Raw genomic sequence first — 18,719 nt, forward strand, 5'->3', positions numbered from 1 at the left:
CACTGAACATCGGTGCTCTGACTGACAGTGCAAGCCCCATCAGTGCCCGTCAGTGCAGCCTATCCGTGCCCATCAGTGCAGCCTGTTAGTGTCCATCAGTTCTGCCTATCAGTACCACCTATCATTGCTCACCAGTGCCTCATCAGTGCCCATCAGTGCCACCTGGCAGTGCCCATTAGTGCTGCCTATCGGTGCCACCAATCAGTGCTTACCAGTGCCTCATCAATGCCCATCAGTGCTGCCTATCAGTACCACCTATCATTGCTCACCAGTGCCTCATCAGTTCCACCTGTAAGTGCCCATCAGTGCTGCCTATCAGTGCCACCTACAGTATCAGTGCTCACCAGTGCCCATCAGTGCCACTTGGCAGTGCCCATCTGTGCTGCCTATTAGTGTCCATCGGTTCCACCTCATCAGTGCCCATCAGTGCTGCCTATCAGTGCTCACCAGTGCCTCATCAGTGCCCATCAGTGCCACTTGGCAGTGCCCATCAGTGCTGCCTATTAATGTCCATCAGTTCCACCTCATCAGTGCCTATCAGTGCCCATCAGTGCAGCCTCATCAGAGCACATCAATGAAGAAAAAAAATTACTTATTTGCAATTTTTATAACAGAAACTAAGAAAAATCTTTTCACTTGTTTAGCAAAAAATAAATACCACCAAGAGAAAGCTCTATCTCTGTAAAAAAAAAAAATGTAATTTGGGTACAGTGTTGCATGACTGTGCAGTTGTCATTCAAAATGTGAGAGCACTGAAAGCTGAAAATTGGCCTGGGCAGAAGGAGGTAAAAGTGCCCAGTAGGCAAGTAGCAAATATTTTTTTTCCTCTGGGTCGTGGTTAATTCTATGCCCAAGACCCTAAATACAGGGGTATTATAGGTTCACCTCCTTTTCCAGAATATGGTACACCCGAGCTATACTATAGGACAGGGGCAGGGGCAGACTGACCATTTGGAAACTCGGGCACTGCCCGAGGGCCCATGGTCAGTAGGGGGCCCCATGAGATGTTTCTGGTACCTTTTTCATAGGCTTTTTTGAGTTTGGGCAAGGACACAGTGGTCCCATGATCCCTTATTGCCCGGGGGCCCCATGAGTTGTCAGTCCGCCCCTGGACAGGGTTTTTCAAACTGCAGCCCACGGGCCAGATGTGGCCCTTTGCTTGCCTTTATCCGGCCCTTGGGCCCTATTCCTTCCACTGACACCAATGATGGGCAACTATTCCTTCCACTGACACCAAAGATGGGGTGCTATTCCTCCCACTGACACCAGAGATGAGACACTATTCCTCCCACTGGCACCAATAACAGAGCACTATTTGACTGACACCAGTGATGTAATTTTTTCTTACTCCCATTGACCACCAAGCCTATGGCATTGTTTTACTCCTACAGATGCCACGGCATTTTCTACTCCCACTGACCACAGTCTGGCCCCATAAAGTCTGAGAGGCAGTAAACTTCCCCTTTATTTTGAAAGTTTGGTGACCCCCTGCTATAGGACTTGCCAGCAGGGGAGCAAAATAGCTTCTCTATTGGCAACAAATTGTCCCATCACGTAATGGCTGAGGAAGTGCAGTTACAAAGTGCTGAATTTGTGCGTACCTCCATTTATCCAGAGGCATTGTACCCCGTTTTTGCCTCAATTCCTGAAGTGCCACATGTTCTCCTGAAGAAGGATTCCCAAAATGCCAACGTCAAGTCCATATGTGAACTATAAGCGGAATCTTTGCAGGTTGTGAACCACTATATGGAGAGTAATTTTTATTGTTGTGTAATCGATTTTTAATGGTACATAATGAAGTTGTTTTTACGGTACTCAGTTTCTCTTCTATATGTCCACACTAAGTTCATGACTACATATTCTGTTCATGGTTGTACACAGGGGCAGACTGACAACTCATGGGGCCCCCGGGCAATAGGGGATCATAGGGCCCCTTTGTTCTTGCCAACACCCAAAAAAGCCTATGAAAAAGCCAATGAAAGGTACCAGGGGCATCTCATGGGGCCCTCTACTGACCACGGGCCCTCGGGCTGTGCCCGAGTGCTCGAATGGTAAGTCCGCCCCTGGTTGTACATAATTAAAAAGGTATTTCAGATACGTGACAGGACATGTAGACAACGATGGCTAATTGTATTTTATTCGTTGGGTGAAAAGGGAAACACTGTAGCTGAGGGATGGAATTAAGGGACATACACTATGTACACTTCAGGATTTAATATAAAAATAGGGTTCAATGCCTCTGGATAAATGGAGGTACGCACAAATTGGCACTTTGTAACTGCACTTCCTCTACATGATGGGGACAATTTGTTTCCAATTGAGAAGCTCCCCTGCTGGCAAGCCCCACATTGTACCTCAGGTGTACCGTAATCTGGTAAAAGACAAAAAAAGGAAAAATGTTCCAAACTACTAAGTACAGAAGAACATGAATGTGCGTCTGAAGAAGGATTCCGAAACGCGCCGAGTCCACAAACGCAGCGAGCGCACACAAACACTAGGTGGGCTATTTAAACTGGACTATGGCCTGAGGTCCTTGCCGTTTGGTTTATTACGTTCTCTGAAGCATCCGATACCTGTTCCTGTGTTCACCTCCTGTTACCAACTTGATCTGCTCCTGACCCTGCCTGAATGCTGTCTGTACTGACCCCTGGATTGTCTTTAGATTTTCATCTCTGCCTGCTTCTTCTGCTTATCTGCTCATCTGCCTACTGTTACCAACCCTGGCCTGACCTTGACTATTATTCTGCCAGCCTCATTGTACCTTGATCTGCCCTTCAGTTGCCGACCTGTACTGCCTGACCCAGCTCTCCTGCATCAGAACCTGCCGACCTGTGCCTACCTTCTGTTCTGGTCTTCCACCAGCACTGCCTGCTCTTCGGCAACACACAACCTGCTATTCAGTAATGCAAAGCCTTCTCGTCGGCAATGCATCCACTGCTCTCCAGCATCCTGCAATGGAAGACCACTCGGGCACTCATGGCCACTCTGTGCTCAGGTGCTCCTGTCTCTACTAGGAATCCTGACCCGGAGGTGTAAATAAAGCCTACCTCCATACGTCAGGCTCCACTATCAGGTATGTCACAGTGCTACCCACCTAGAAAAAGAAAGATGAATCTGATTATCCACTTGGCGACAGCCTCCTGTAGCTTTACTGCTACAGGGTGGCTGCCCTGCTCAAAATCACGTATATATATATGGGATCCGCGTCATACTTGATCATTGCTGCAGCCCACTGGCTGCATGCCTTGATCGAGTGGAAATTTTCCAACAAGCCTGTTCATGAAAAGCTGATCGATAGATCGACTTCTCATGAACAAAAACAGCCATATATGGATCAAAATGCGTCTGGTTCCTGCTGAACTGGTCAATTTTAAGTCCATGTATAGCCAGCTTAACTCTTCCATAAGACACAGAAGTTGAATCCAACTAAATTTTACTTGAGTTAATTGCAGTACAGAGTACAATTTTCCAGTGTTTTGAAGTGTAAAAAGACAGTGACTTTCCCAAGCCCTGTATCTTTGAAGAAGAAACTCTGATTGAGGGAACATAGAAGAGGCAGAAAGGGTCTAGCTAGGACTGAACTAACTAGCACTTAACAGGAGGCGACAATAGAGGACGATACCAAATTACAAACAAAAAACAAGTTGTAATGGAAAGACAATAACTTCATGCCGTTCAATACAACACAAGAAAATGACTTATAGGTGGGACAGAACACAATACATTGCCATGTAAGACATGCACACACCGTAAAGACGTAAACAAGGGAACACACAAATGTAGCCATATTACCCTAAGCAATCCCATGGAAATGTTTTATATATTCCCAACACAATCTCCAGCCATTTTCTTTTAAAAGGACCTGCAGCCAATGTTGGAAACAAAAATCAGCCTTGGCTGAAGTACTTACCTCCTTTTCAGTACTGTCCCCCACATTGATCACATTCTGTAACTAGAGGTTGAATGACACCAAGTGTGAAGTGAACAAATTAGAGGTCCATTAGACCTGAGAGATAAAGCCTAGCTAGACTGCAGGAACGTAAAAAGAAACTGAGTTCTGGAACCTATACCACTCCCCCCCCCAAGCTAAAAAAAAAAGGCAGGCAGAGGATAAAGAACTGAATATTACCTATGGTCTCCATGTAACTGAACTTTTCCCATTACCGATTTACTACGACTTGTTCTGCACGGTATCTAAATTGAGGCGGAAATCTTGGTAAAGGCAAGGGTTTGCTTCCTCACATCAGAACCTCCAGCAAGGAGAACAGTGATCAGCACATTAGTGACATCCCCAAATCTCCTGAGACTGGCAGTCAGAGACAGACCTGCCTTAGATCTCACACTGCAGATATATAGCTATGAGGATGTAAGCTCGGCAGTGTCTAGGCCAGGGGTGGGAAATGTGTGGCTCTCCAGCTGCTGCAGAACTACAAGTTCCATCATGCCTCTGTCAGTTTTGCAATGTCCATTCTTTGCAGTGCCTCATGGGAAATGTAGTTCCACAACAGCTGGAGAGCCACACATTGCCCACCCCTGGCCTAGGCCCACTTACACACTTACAACCCTTACTCCAAAATGAAAAAAAAAATGTTTTGCTGTTCTACTTTACTTTGATGGGTGATTTGCTGCTATGGGTTTCTACACTTTATCACTGCTCTTACTTTGAGGCTTTGCACACTTTAACCACTCGCCCTCCGGAGGATTTACCCACCTTCCTGACCAGGCCATTTTTTGCGATATGGCGCTGCGTTACTTTGACTGACAATTGCGCGGTCATGCAACCCTGCACCCAAATGAAATTGATGTCCTTTTTCCCCACAAATTGAGCTTTCTTTCGGTGGTATTTGATAGCCTCTGCGGTTTTTATTTTTTGCGCTATAAGCAAAAAAAAAACCCCGACAATTTTGAGAAAAAAACAATATTTTGGACTTTTTGCTATTAAACATGTCCAGTAAAAAAAAGAAAAAAATCAAATTTCGTCATAAATTTCGGCCAAAGTGTATTCTGCTCCATGTCTTTGTAAAAAAAAAAATCGTGTAAATTAATTGGTTTACGTGAAAGGTATAGTGTTTACAAATGGCGGTATAGATACTGGGATTTTTTTTTTCTACTAGTAATGGCGGCAATCGGCAACTTTTAGCGGGACTTCTGACACTGGGGGGAACTGACTTGGTGTTGCTGACACCCTAATTACACCAATACAGTGATAAGTGCTAAAAAAAAGCACTGACACTGTACTAATGGCACTGGGCAGGAAGGGGTTAATGTGAGCGGCAATCAAAGGGTTAACTGTGTGCAGAGAGTGTTTTACTAGGGGGCGGGGGGGGGTGTGTGCTTCACTGTAAGCACACTGATCAGGATGGCTGTACTGTGCACGGCCATCCAGAGCAGTGTGCCTGGGCTGACAGAGAAGAAGATTGTTTGTAAACAAAAACAGTCCTCCTCCCCATCGGAGATGCTCGGTAATCACCGGGTGGCGGTAGGTAATTACCAGCCAGGACCCCGTGATTGACATCCACTGCCACATATGGTGGCGCGGTTAGGGCTCGCGCGCGCCTAAGGCACGCCCCCTACCCAAAAATGTAAAATCATGTATATATACGTGTTTCTGCGCACAGGTGCCGCCCTGTAGTAGGAGGCAAAGAAAAACAAACAGAGGGCGCACCAGCCTAGTGCATTATTGTAAAAAATGTATTGGAAGGATAAAAAGTAAGTAACGTACTCACAATAGGCAAACAGGTCAAAGGCACATCTCACTAAACAGTGGTGTCCAATTCACATTGCATATAAGTCCAAAAAAATGGAACCCTGGACTTCTAACAGGCTAACGCATTTTGAGGTCTCAATCTTTTCCTAAGAGCCACCTGGGACCCGGTGATTGACATCCGCAGCCGCGAATGGCGGCATGGGTAAGGCGTGTCCACGGCTCGCGCGCGCCCCCTACCCAGAAATACAAAATCACATATATATACATGATTCTGTGCACAGGTACTGCCCTGTAGCAGTATATCTGCTATAGGGTGGTCCTTAAGCAGTTAAAGGGTATGTCAAGTCAACCTTGATATTTTAGAAAATAAAAAAGCACACTGGATTTTGATGATCACACAATTAACAGAGAGATTTTCCAGCACATGGAAAGTGTAGCCACCAGGGGCGGACTGACAACTCATGGGGCCCCCGGGCAATAGGGGATCATGGGGCCCCTGTGTCCTTGCCCAAACTCAAAAAAGCCTATGAAAAAGGTACCAGGAGCATCTCATGGGGCCCCCTACTGACCCTGGGCCCTCGGGCAGTGACCGAGTTTCCAAATGGTCAGTCCGCCCCTGGTAGCCACCACCCTGTGATTTAGCTGGGGTGGTGCGCCTCCCACAGAATCTGCTGTTGCAACTCCATCTATCAATCTCTGCCACACCAAGAAAGCATTGTTAACAGAAATTTCATCATGGTAGCTTCTTGAAAGAGAAAAGTTCTTAGTTTCTAGTTCGAGCATTCGGAGGATCAGGTTAAACATTTTTAAATATCATTTTAATAAAAAAGCAAAGAAAAATAGCAAATACATATTTACAGAAATATACATTAAACATACATAAGTCAAATCAAAATGAAAGGATTTTGAATGTGAAAATATTACTTAAGTGGAGTTGGCCTGGTCTTCGGTGTAGAGTTTGGATCACTTTAGGGGTACGTCAAATCTATTGTTTGCATGAGTCTCCGATCCTCGAAAAGTGACTCCTGGTATTTTTAGTAGTTTCAGTCATAAAACCAGAGCTCCAACTGCCACACACAGCAGCTTTTCTTGTCTGTTGCTGAACTATCTCCACCCAAAAAAATCAGTGTAAGAAATATTTACAGAATATATATAAAAAAAACAAAATATAAGCAACATCCAAATAAAAGGATTTTAAAGGTGAAAATGGTATCTAAGTGGAGTCCACCTGGTGTAGAATCACTTTCAGAGTAAGGCCCCACGTACACGGGACACTTCTGAACGATGGAAACTGACTGCTGGAAAACGTAGGTTAAAAAACGTCTGTTTAGCCGCGTTTGTGTTTAGAAGCGTTTTTTAAAGATAAGCACAGGAGAACCTCCCAAATGCCCAGAATGTACTGAAAAGTGGTAAATTATAAACTATTTCAAAATGTTTCAGAGAAATACAGAGAGTAGAAGCAGAGACAGCAGTATGTGGTGAGATTATTAGCAGTGGTTTGCTCATTAACATTTCTTTTGTTTCCAAGGGTGGGAAAGGTGTCTGTTGGAGGGAGTCATTAAGGTCACCTGGCAGGGGGTCTTCATGAGAAATTTGAGGTGTGAATGTTCATTAACATTTCTTTTGTTTCCAAGGGTTGGAAAGGTGTCTGGTGGAGGGAGTCATTAAGGCCACCTGGCAGGGGGTCTTCATGAGGAATTTGAGGTGTGAATGTTCATTAACATTTCTTTTGTTTCCAAGCCTGGGAAAGGTGTCTGGTGGAGGGAGTCATTAAGTCCACCTGGCAGGGGGTCTTCATGAGGAATTTGAGGTGTGAATGGTCATTTTATATCTTTTGTTTCCAAGGGTGGGAGAGGTCTGAGGTGTGAATTGTCCATTACAATGTGTGACAAGCTTGGTAGGAATATCCTGTGTTCAGTGTTTTCTCCATCTGAATACCTTGAAAATGCTTTGCATGCATTTTTCATGGTGAAAAAAGGCTCTGGACAGCATCGGGAACTGGAAGAGTTAAAAAAAAATTCAGACAGCAACGCTTATAAACGCAGTTTGCTGAGTTTAGACACGTTTGTAAGCATTTTGCGTTTGAAACGCTGATAAAATCGACTGCTGAACGCAAGTTTTCTGCATTCAAAAAAATTACTGTAAACTCAAATGCCTGTAAATGCCTGTAAACGAAGATGTGTACACGGACACATAGGAAAACATTAGGGGGAGTTCAGGGGCTGCTGAAACAAACGCTGAACAGCTCCTAAACGTGAGTTTATCAGCTGCAGCGTACATGGGCCCTGAGTCCAATCTGATGTTTGTAAGAGTCTCTGGTCCTCAAAAAGTGACTAATATTCTTAGCAGCCAAAATCGTAAAACAAGAGCTCCAAATGTCACATTCAGTAGATTTTTCTTGTCTTCTGAAAGAGTGGTGCAGAGCTACCTCAACACAACCGAAGGACATTTTATAATGCCCAGAAGATATGCCCTTACATTCACTGCATGCTTAAAAAAATACCCAAATCCAACTTAGTTTCACCTTCCTTGTTGGTGTCATTGCATTTCCCCAAAAAAAGAGATGTTTTGCCAAATCTCCCAAAGTTCAGTGAAATTTTGGCGAAATGAAAACTCTCGGTTTTGCTTTTCTGAAGGCAATATATCTGAAAATGACATCAAGGGATTTCTCTTGTGAGGACATACAGTCATGACCAAAAATATTGGCACCCCTGCACAGGGGCGTCCCTAGGGTTGGTGTCACCCGGTGCGATAACACTTGGTGACACCCCCTCTGACGATCCCGCACAATGGATGGGATCTGCAGATTGAGCATAATGGATCGGACTCTGTAACGGAACCGGACCCCGACTGCACTAAGGTATTTCCATCAGACTCCCACTTCCATGTCCAAACACTGTCCACAGACCCCACCTCTGGCCATAGAAGACTAGACAAACAGACTTGAAGGAAACCAGGAAATAGACGGCTTTATTTTAACACAGATACAAGATATAGACATTCAAGGGAACAATTCTCCCCTCCCTGCATAAGGAAACAGGGCGGGGCAAACCACATCTAGCAACAAGAAACACATCAGCAGACACCCCCCACCAAGCCAATACACAAACATACATCCCATAATAGTTTGCTCCCAAGCAAGACACACAATAGAACAATGGGATGCAACCACATAACACCAAACAATGACCAACCCCCCACCCCACCTATACATGTCTATACAATATGAGAACATCTCACCCTGCACCCCTAACAGGCACAGGGTGACTTACACATAAGAGGGATATGGGGAGCTGAGACAGGGATTTCCCCACCTCTCCAAAGTGAGCTGTGTTCCATGGGCCCCCCACCCAAAGTGACTCCCGTCACAAACTCTGATCCATTATGCTCCCCAATCCGCAGATCCGATCCATCCTGTGGGAATCGTCGGCATGCAACCTATACGGGGTGACACCGCTCCCGCTCCATGAAAAGGTAAGTTGTAAAGAAAGCCAACAATAACCTCAGGATAGATCGGATCGTCAGCTTACTTTACAACTTACCTTTTCGTGGAGCAGGTCCGGTGTCACCCCGTGAGGTAGGTGTCAGACGGTGTGGCGCACACCCCCCCCGCACCTGCCCCGGGATGCCATTGCACCACTTCGCTCCGAAAATTTTTGCAATTACAAATGTTTCGGCATTCTCACATTTATTTCTTTTGTTTGTATTGGTATGACACAAAAACGTGGAGAAACAAAAAGCCAAATCTGGCACATTCCACGCAAAACCCCAAATATGAACTGAACAAAATTATGGGTACCTTCTCAAAATTGTAAGAAATAATTGCATTCCAAGTTTGTGATGCTCCTGTCATTTGTAATTAAACTCACCTGAATCCATTACCAGGTGCTGACAATACAGAAATCACACCGACAACCAGTTAAAATGGTACGCTACCAGGGGCGGACTGACAACTCATGGGGCCCCCGGGCAATAGGGGATCATAGGGCCCCTGTGTCCTTGCCCAAACTCAAAATAGCCTATGAAAAAAATACCAGGGGCATCTCATGGGGCCCCCTACTGACCCTGGGCCCTCAGGCACTGCCCGAGTTTCCAAATGGTCAGTCCACCCCTGTACGCTACGCTCAGATGTGAATGGAGCCTAAGTGGACTGATCCTTTAATTTTCAGAACGATCCTTTAATGATCAAGAATATGTGTTATATGTGTTAATGACGGCTGCACTGCGGCCGGCCAGTTCTGGGTGGACGTCATATGACGTCCACCCAGAACGCGCTCTCCTGCGCGCCTCCGGCGATCTCCATGATCGCTGTGTCCTACGGACACAGCTGATCACGTGATGTGGTAAAAGGCCAATCACAGCAGCCTTTTACCACGTGATCAGCCGTGTCCAATGACACGCTGATCACCAGGAAATGCAAATGCCGGTTCTCGGCTGCACTTTCCTCACGCTGTCAGATCGTGACGAAAGTACTGCCGAAAACCAGCAGTTGTCAGAGCCGGGATCGGCACCGATCATCAGGGTCACTGATCATCAGTGCCCTGATGATCGGTGCCCAGCAGTGCCACACACAAGTTCCGCCCACCTGTGCCCAGCAATGCACCCACCTGTGCCCAGCAGTGCCACCCACCTGTGCCACCCAGCAGTGTCACCACCTGTGCCCAGAAGTGCCACCTACCTGTGCCCAGTAGTGCCACCCACCTGTGCCCACCAGTGCCACCCACCTGTGCCCACCAGTGCCACCCACCAGTGCCCATCAGTGCAGCCCAGCAGTGCTGCCAGTCAGTGCCCAGCGGTTGTTCCAGTCAGTGCCCAGCAGTGCCGCCAGTCAGTGCCCAGCAGTGATGTCAGTCAGTGCCACCTATCAGTGCTGTCTATCAGTACCCATTATCAGTGTCACCTATCAGTGCCACCAATCAGTGTCGCATATCAGTGCCACCTATCTGTGACACCTCATTAGTGCTGCCTATCAGTGCCGCCTATCCGTGCCGCCTATCAGTGCCCTTCAGTGCTGCCCATCAGTGCCCATCAGTGCCGCCTATCAGTGCCCATCAGTGCTGCCTCATCAACGCACATCAGTGAAGGAGAAAAGTTACCTGTTTGAAAAATTTTATAATAGAAACAGGAAACTTTTTTTTTTTTCCAAATTTTTTTGCACTTTTTTTGCTTATAGCACAAAAAGTAAAGTGCCCAGCAGCGATTAAATACCACCAAAAGAAAGCTCTATTTGTGAGAAAAAAATGATAAAAATTTCATATGGGTACAATCTTGCATGACCGCGCAATTGTCAATCAAAGTGCGACAGCGCTGAAAGCTGAAAATTGGCCTGGTAAAGAAGGGGGTATAAGTGCCCGGTAGGCGAGGGGTTAATATCTGATGCTCTGCTCATCTTTACGGCCATTACTGCACTTTGAAGAATACTCACCAAGTTCTGCATAATTTGATCTCTTCCATAATAAAGCAATTATATTGATTAAACCATTTTTCTTGTGTTCCCAAGAACAAACCGATATCAGCCAACTTCCTGTAGAACATTTCTCTACATTTTAAAAATGTCTGATTCCTAATTTTTCGTTTCGTAAAAACCTTGACTTTCTAATTCTGATACTAGAAAGCTTAACCACATAGGATATAGTGAGGTGGACAAAGAGGAACCTAAACTGAAATTATTTACACAAACAAATAGTTTATTCCTCATAATGACAAATAGGAAAGAAAAAGAAGTGCCTCTAAGTGCAACAGAACCACCGTTTAGTGACGTACCGGCAGCCGTGTGAGCAGGGGTGGACTGACAACTCATGGTGCCCCCGAGCAATGGGGGATCATGGGGCCCTTGTGTCCTCACCCACACTCAAACCACACCCAAAAAAGTCTATGAAAAGGTACCAGGGGCATCTCATGGGGCCCCCCTACTGACCCCGGGCCCTCGGGCAGTGCCCGAGTTCCCAAATAGTCAATCTGCCCCTGCATGTGAGGGAGGTTTCTCCTTAGTGTGGTTGTCATGGACGCAGAGATCCCTATCGCTTCTGATATATGAGCGTGTATGAGAACCTGAGAGAAAAGTACTGCCACTTGACAAAGGAGCACGCTTCCGCCAATAGAGGTTAGCGCATGCTCTGAAATGCATCGATATGCATGCTGGTTCCTGATGTCATCATGCCGCCGCCAACTTCGAGCCTCAATGCCATCTTAGTGAGGTTACACATGCCGCCTTCTTCCTCCTGTCACCACGCTACTCCTGGGCGCAGACGCGGATGTCCGATACTGGAACACAGCCGTTCCTCATACTTTCTTGGATACGTACCCAATATATGCCTGTTTTACTACTGCTACATGTGAACAGGGGCGGACTGACAACTCATGGGGCCCCCGGGCAATAGGGGATCATGGGGCCCCTGTGTCCTTGCCCAAAATTAAAAAAGCCTATGAAAAAAGGTACCAGAGGCATCTCATGGGGCCCCCTACTGACCCCGGGTCCTCGGGCAGTGCCCGAGTTTCCAAATAGTCAGTCCGCCCCTGCATGTGAGGGAGGTTTCTCCTTAGTGTGGTTGTCATGGACGCAGAGATCCCTATCGCTTCTGATATATGAGCGTGTATGAGAACCTGAGAGAAAAGTACTGCCACTTGACAAAGGAGCGCGCTTCCGCCAATAGAGGTTAGCGCATGCTTTGAAATGCATCGATATGCATGGTGGTTCCTGACGTCATCACGCCAATGCCGACTTCGCGCCTCAACACCATCTTAGTGAGGTTACACATGCCGCCTTCTTCCTCCTGTCACCACGCTACTCCTGGGCGCAGACGTGGATGTCCGATACTAGAACACAGCCGTTCCTCATACTTTCTTGGATACTTACCCAATATATGCCTGTTTTACTACTGCTACATGTGAAAAGGGGCGGACTGACAACTCATGGGGCCCCCGGGCAATAGGGGATCATGGGGCCCCTGTGTCCTTGCCCAAACTCAAAAAAGCCTATGAAAAAGGTACCAGGGGCATTTCATGGGGCCCCCTACTGACCCCAGGCCCTCGGGCAGTGCCTGAGTTTCCAAATGGTCAGTCCGCCCCTGCATGTGAGTGTTCCTACATTTGAGATTTATTAACCACTTGCCGTCTGCCTGCTGTTTATAAACGGCAGGGCGGCGGCACTACAGGGGCAGGTTGCCGTTCATAAACGGCACCCGCCTTTTCTAGCTGTGCGCGCTCCCTGGGACACAGTGAAACACCAATCGTCGGACGGGACCTCTGTGCGAGGTCCCGATCATGTGATCACTGATTGGCCAATCAGTGATCACATGCTAAGTAGTAAGCAAGATGTCACGTGTGAAATCTGTGAATGATCACAGAGGTCACATGGTGCAAGGCTATTCACAACAGCCTTGTACCATGTGGCAAGCTGTGACCAATCACAGCTCACTCAGTATTTCTCAATGGCTGCAAGAATGTAGCCGGAGAGGAGAAATGATTGCTTTTACATTCTATATGGGTGTAAAAGCAATCACTGTAAAAATGAAAAAAAAAAATCTTCATCACCCCCACAAGTAGTACAGTGTCACCATGGTGACACTGTACTACTAGGGTGACAGTATGTAAAAAAAACCCCAAAAAAACCCCATAAATAATAATATAAAAAAATAAAATAAAAATGTAAAAAAAGTTTAAAAATGATAATTTTTGGTTATAAACTAATTTGGCTTATTTTTTTTTTTACTAAAAATATAACGGAATACATTTTGGTCAAGATTTATTATGAAAGATTATTTATTTGCAAAATTTTATAAGAAAAACACTTTTTTTCAAAATTTTTGGACTTTTTCATTTACATAGCAAAAAAAATAAAACTCCCAGCGGTGAATAAATACCACCAAAAGAAAGCTTTATCTGTGTCAAAAAAATGGTAAAAAATTCATATGGGTACAGTGTTGCATGACCGCGCAATTGTCATTCAAAGTGTGATAGCAGTGAAAGCTGGAAATTGCCCTGGACAGGAAGGGGGTGAAAGTGTCCGGACTGGAAGGGGGGGAAAGTGTCCGGACTGGAAGGGGGTGAAAGTGTTCGGACTGGAAGGGGGTGAAAGTGTCCGGACTGGAAGGGAGGGGAGTGTCCGGACAGGAAGGGGGTAAAAGTGTCCGGACTGGAAGGGGGGGAAAGTGTCCGGACTGGAAGGGGGGAAAGTGTCCAGACAGGAAGGGGGTGATAGTGTCCAGACTGGAAGGGGGGGGAGTGTCCGGACAGGAAGGGGGTAAAAGTGTCCGGACTGGAAGGGGGTGAAAGTGGCCGGACTGGAAGGGGGGGAAAGTGTCCGGACTGGAAGTGGTTAAAGTGGTTCTGCTGCACTTAGAGGTGCTTCTTTTTCTTTCTTATTACACAGAGTCCTGCTGCAGTATTTTCTGAAGCTTGCCCAAAGTGCCCCATGGACCTTCCTATTTTAATCTATTTGGACTTTATGGACTTTTATTATCAGTTCGGTCATCTGGTGTTAGTGTTTGCGCTGATTATCTTTTCTCTTTTATTCCTCATGAATGATGAAAATTGGGCTATTTGAGTTTAATTTGTGAAAACAGTTTAGGAATTTCCTATTCAATTGATATTCCTTATGGACCAGATCATTTTTGAAGACAAAAAGACATAAACAGGGATTTTTTTTTTTGCCAGTGTTAGTTTTGAAAAAAAATAGTTTTACTGTAAATGATGAGTATAGATACATACAGTTGTGCTCAAAAGTTTGCATTTATATTAAAAATATGATTGATTATGACAAAAAAACTCTTTAATTTAAAGATAGTGATCATATTATTATTATACAGTATTTATATAGCGCCAAAAGGTTTCTCAACGCTGTACATTGTAGCGGGGGGACAGTACATGAGACAAGGCAGTAACAATACAATACACGAGGGGTTCGAGGGCCCTGCTCCTTGGAGCTTACAATCTAGGAGGGAGGGGATAGTGGTACGGGAGGAAGTGGCTGTGGGGGATGGAGTGGTAGGAGGAGTGGACGAGATCGGCTGTTAGGTGAGGGTGGGGTAGGCTCCCCTGAAGAGATGGGTTTTCAGGGTGCGCCTAAAGGTGAGGAGGGTAGGTGACAGTCTGATGGATTGGGGTAGTGAGTTCCAGAGGATGGGGGAAGTCCTGGAGAAGTCCTGCAGTCGGGCGTGGGAGGAGGAGACCAGGGAGCTAGAAAGTAGGAGGTCTTGTGAGGAGCAAAGAGTATGTGTTGGGTGGTATTTGGGTATCAGGTCGGTGAGGAAGTTTGGGGCAGCGTAATGAATGGCTTTGTATGTCTGTGTTAGTATTTTGAATTTAATGCGTTGGGCAATCGGGAGCCAGTGGAGGGAATGTCAGAGGGGGGTGGCAGAAGAGGAGCGGTTGGTGAGGTGGAGGAGTCTGGCCGCTGAGTTCAGGATAGACTGAAGCGGGGATAGTCTGTGATGAGGTAGGCCGGTGAAGAGGGAGTTGCAGTAGTCCAGATAATAAGGGAGTGTATGAGTTGCTTAGTAGTGTCTGGGGTTAAGAACGAACGTATTTTGGCGATGTTGCAGAGGCGGAGCCTGCATGAGTTTGCCAACAATTGGACATGGGGTTGAAAGGACAGGTTTGAGTCCAGAGTGACACTTAGGACTTTGGCTTGCGGGGTGGGACTGATGGTGGCGTTGTTGGTCATGATGGAGAGGATGGGGGGGGGCACGGGCTTGGGGGAAAATTAGGAGCTCGGTTTTGGAAAGGTTCAATTTGAGGAAATGGAGCGACATCCAGTCTGATATGTCGTTCAGTAGGTGGGTGATACGGGCAGAGAGTGAGGGGGTGAGGTGGGGGGTGGAGAGGTAAATGTGTGTGTCGTCGGCATAGAGATGGTAGTTGAAGCCGTGGGAGTGTATCAGTTTGCCGCGGGAGGAGGTGTAGATGGAGAAGAAAAGGGGCCCGAAGACCGAGCCTTTGGAGACCCCAACAGAGAGGGGGAGAGGGGGGGGAGGTGGTAGCGTTATGAAAAAAAAACATAAAAAAGCCCAGTTACATTATGCCAGACAACACCTTCGCATGCCTCTCTTCTTGTACTTCTGGCACACTGTAATCTGGAATGATGAGAAAATAGAGAAATAGAGCTTTATGATCACAACCTTAAGCGCTATGTTTGGATAGGGGTCATCAAGGCCTATAGTGACAAAAATTCCATCCCCACTGTGAAGCATGATGGTGGCTCACTGATGTTTGGGGGTGTGTGAGTTCTAAAGCCACAGGGAATTTTGTGAAAACTGATGGCAAGATGAGTGCAGCACGTTATCAGAAAATACTGGCAGACAATTTGCATTCTTCATGAAAGCCACGCATGGGATCCTGTTGGACGTTCCAGCATGACAATGACCCTAAGCACAAGGCCAAGTTGCCCCTCCAGTGGTTAGAGTAGAAAAATGAAGGTTCTGGAGTGGTTCATCACAGTCTCCTGACCTTAATATCATGGAGCCACTCTGGGGAGATCCCAAATGTGCGGTTAATGCAAGACGACCAAAGACTGCTTGGCCTGGAGGCATTTTTACCAAAAGGAATGGCAACTATACCACCGGCAAGAATTCGGGGGCCTCATGGACAACTCTTACCAAAGACTGCATGCTGTGATTGAGCAAGGGGAAGCAAGGGAGCGATACACAGTTTTAAGAACTAAAACTAGACAATATACGGAAAGGTTTTCCAAATCATAGTGTGTCTAAACACTATGCCCTGTGTCATGGGACGAATCCTAATGGCACACTCATCATGGCAATAGATAGGTTTACTCCTAACTGGTGTGGTAGTCATACCAGATGGGAAATTTCTAAATTGGAGACCTGGTGGATTTAGATTTTAAAACCATATGCCCCTTTGGGTTTAACTATTGAATGGGATGTAAATGCTTTCATTAACAATAGTTGAACATTTTATTTTATTATGGGCTCTCAGTGTTGTTTTATTGTTTAGAATCAAGGACAATGAATGATGTTGTCATTAGAAGGGATAGTACATGGGTGTTATACATGTATGAATTGTTAGGATGTGTTATGTAATGTTTGGATTAGATGTTATACGTTTTCTAACCACAAGATGGCGCTGAACAAGGTTTTTTGTATAAATTGCTTTATCATTATGATTATTATTTTCACTTTTTAGATGTTTTTCAACCTTTTTATTTATCCTATTTGTTTTGAAGGTCGAAGTTGGTTTATTTATATTTTTTATTTTTGCCCAGTTGTCTCTCCAATGTATATTTATTGTTTCTGCTCTGTGGTGTTGCTAATGCATCCTGTTTAGTGTTGAGGGTTCGGTTTCCATTTATTGGCGCACAAGTGGTTGATGCGTGACTGCACTTCCGCCTGATGGGTATATAAAGCCTGTTGGAAGTCCACGCACCTGATGATGTCTTTGTATGACGAAATGTGTAGGGTTGAGCTACGGCTTATGACATCATGCCACGCATCGCGGCCATCTTGTTGGCTGGAAACATCTTTGGATTTTACATGATGAACTTCATTCATTGTTTGTAAGTGAGGTATTCTTAATAAACCTTCGATTTCACTAAATACTACGTAATGAAGAGATTTAGTTTTTTTTCACAAATATACATTTGGGAGCTTTTGATCTTCCTCTTAATTTAATATTGCATTTATGCTGTACGGTAAGTTGCAGTGGAAAAGCTTCGGTGAAGAGATCTGTTGGGACCCCTAGCTATCAATACACTTCCCATGCGCTGTTTTGAGTGCTTGATTTGTGGTCATTCCTTTCCGGTAAAGGGCTGTGCGTGTTGACGGTAAAGGGTTTCTTTTACTTCTGTGGGACTGTTGTCTCTATGGATATGGGGTTTCCACAGGGGCGGACTGACAACTCATGGGGCCCCCGGGCAATAGGGGATCATGGGGCCCCTGTGCACTTGCCTAAACTCAAAAAAGCCTATGAAAAAGGTACCAGGGGCATCTCTTAGGGCCCCCTACTGACCCCGGGCCCTCGGGCAGTGCCCGAGTTTCCAAATGGTCAGTCCGCCCCTGGGTTTACATGATTTCCAGGTGCACATCACTGACTTACTTTGAGGACTGTACCTTATTATCTGTTTTATTTTATTTTATTTTTATATGTTTATGGTCTATATTACAAAGGGTAAATCAGTGCTGCATATTGTTTCTTAATATTTATTGTTTGTTGCCAGCATTTTTGACAGCTGCTGTTTTACCATTTACGTCACACCTAGTGTAGGTTGTTATTGGTTATTTTTTTTACATACTGTATACAGTGCCTTGAAAAAGTATTCATACCCCTTGAAATTTTTTACATTTTGTCATGTTACAAACAAAAATGTCAATGTATTTTATTGGGATTTTATGTAATAGACCAACACAAAGTGGCACATAATAAAATATCTAAAAAGTGTGGCGTGCATTTGGATTCAGCCCTCTTTACTCTGATACCCCTAACTAAAATCTAGTGGAACCAATTGGAGGAGTGGAGAAGTTTAAAGCAGGGTTAGGTTATAAAAAAATATCTCAAGCTTTGAACATCAGCACTGTTCAATCCATCATCCGAAAATGGAAAGAGCATGGACAACTGCAAACCTAAAAAGACATGGCCGTCCACCTAAACGACAGGATAAAATTGTATCCTTTTGTTTTTCGCGAAGGTGCTAGGGGCTCAATAATTTGGGATGCTTACATACAGTACATAACATAAAAATGACAATTACATGAGTTAAAAGAGACATATGTCGATCAACTTCACCTTAAAAAGGGAAAAATGTTTGTATCTTGGTGCTTTCCTCGAAGGTGTAAGGAACACATGAATTGGGGATATTTGTATCCAATCTGCAACACTCCGCTGTCGATTCTTCAGTCTTCCTCTTTAATGTCGTTTCTGAAGAATCCCCATGTCTAAGATGTTAGCGAGCAGTTGAATATATCACTTGATCGGAGGCAGGTTTGACAGCGGCATAAACAACCTGATCATCGGTATTTGAAGGGTCATCTTTATTTCTTTTCCCATCACCATGTTGGAG

The 18,719-nt window shown here is 45.3% G+C and overlaps 1 long non-coding RNA gene across 1 annotated transcript in view; it reads right to left on the minus strand.

The window, feature by feature from the left end:
* Positions 1–17,926: 17,926 nt before the first annotated feature.
* Positions 17,927–18,719, minus strand: part of LOC149448974 (uncharacterized) — an 8,247-nt gene continuing 7,454 nt past the window's right edge. Inside the window, exon 3 of the long non-coding RNA XR_016315471.1 lies at positions 17,927–18,719. This exon is cut by the window's right edge and continues 42 nt beyond it. This is a non-coding gene — a long non-coding RNA (uncharacterized LOC149448974).

This window comes from Staurois parvus, unplaced genomic scaffold, assembly GCF_062004578.1.
Source record: "Staurois parvus isolate SC_StPar_1 unplaced genomic scaffold, SC_StPar_1.0 ptg000647l, whole genome shotgun sequence".
NCBI classification, from domain to species: Eukaryota; Metazoa; Chordata; class Amphibia; order Anura; family Ranidae; genus Staurois; species Staurois parvus.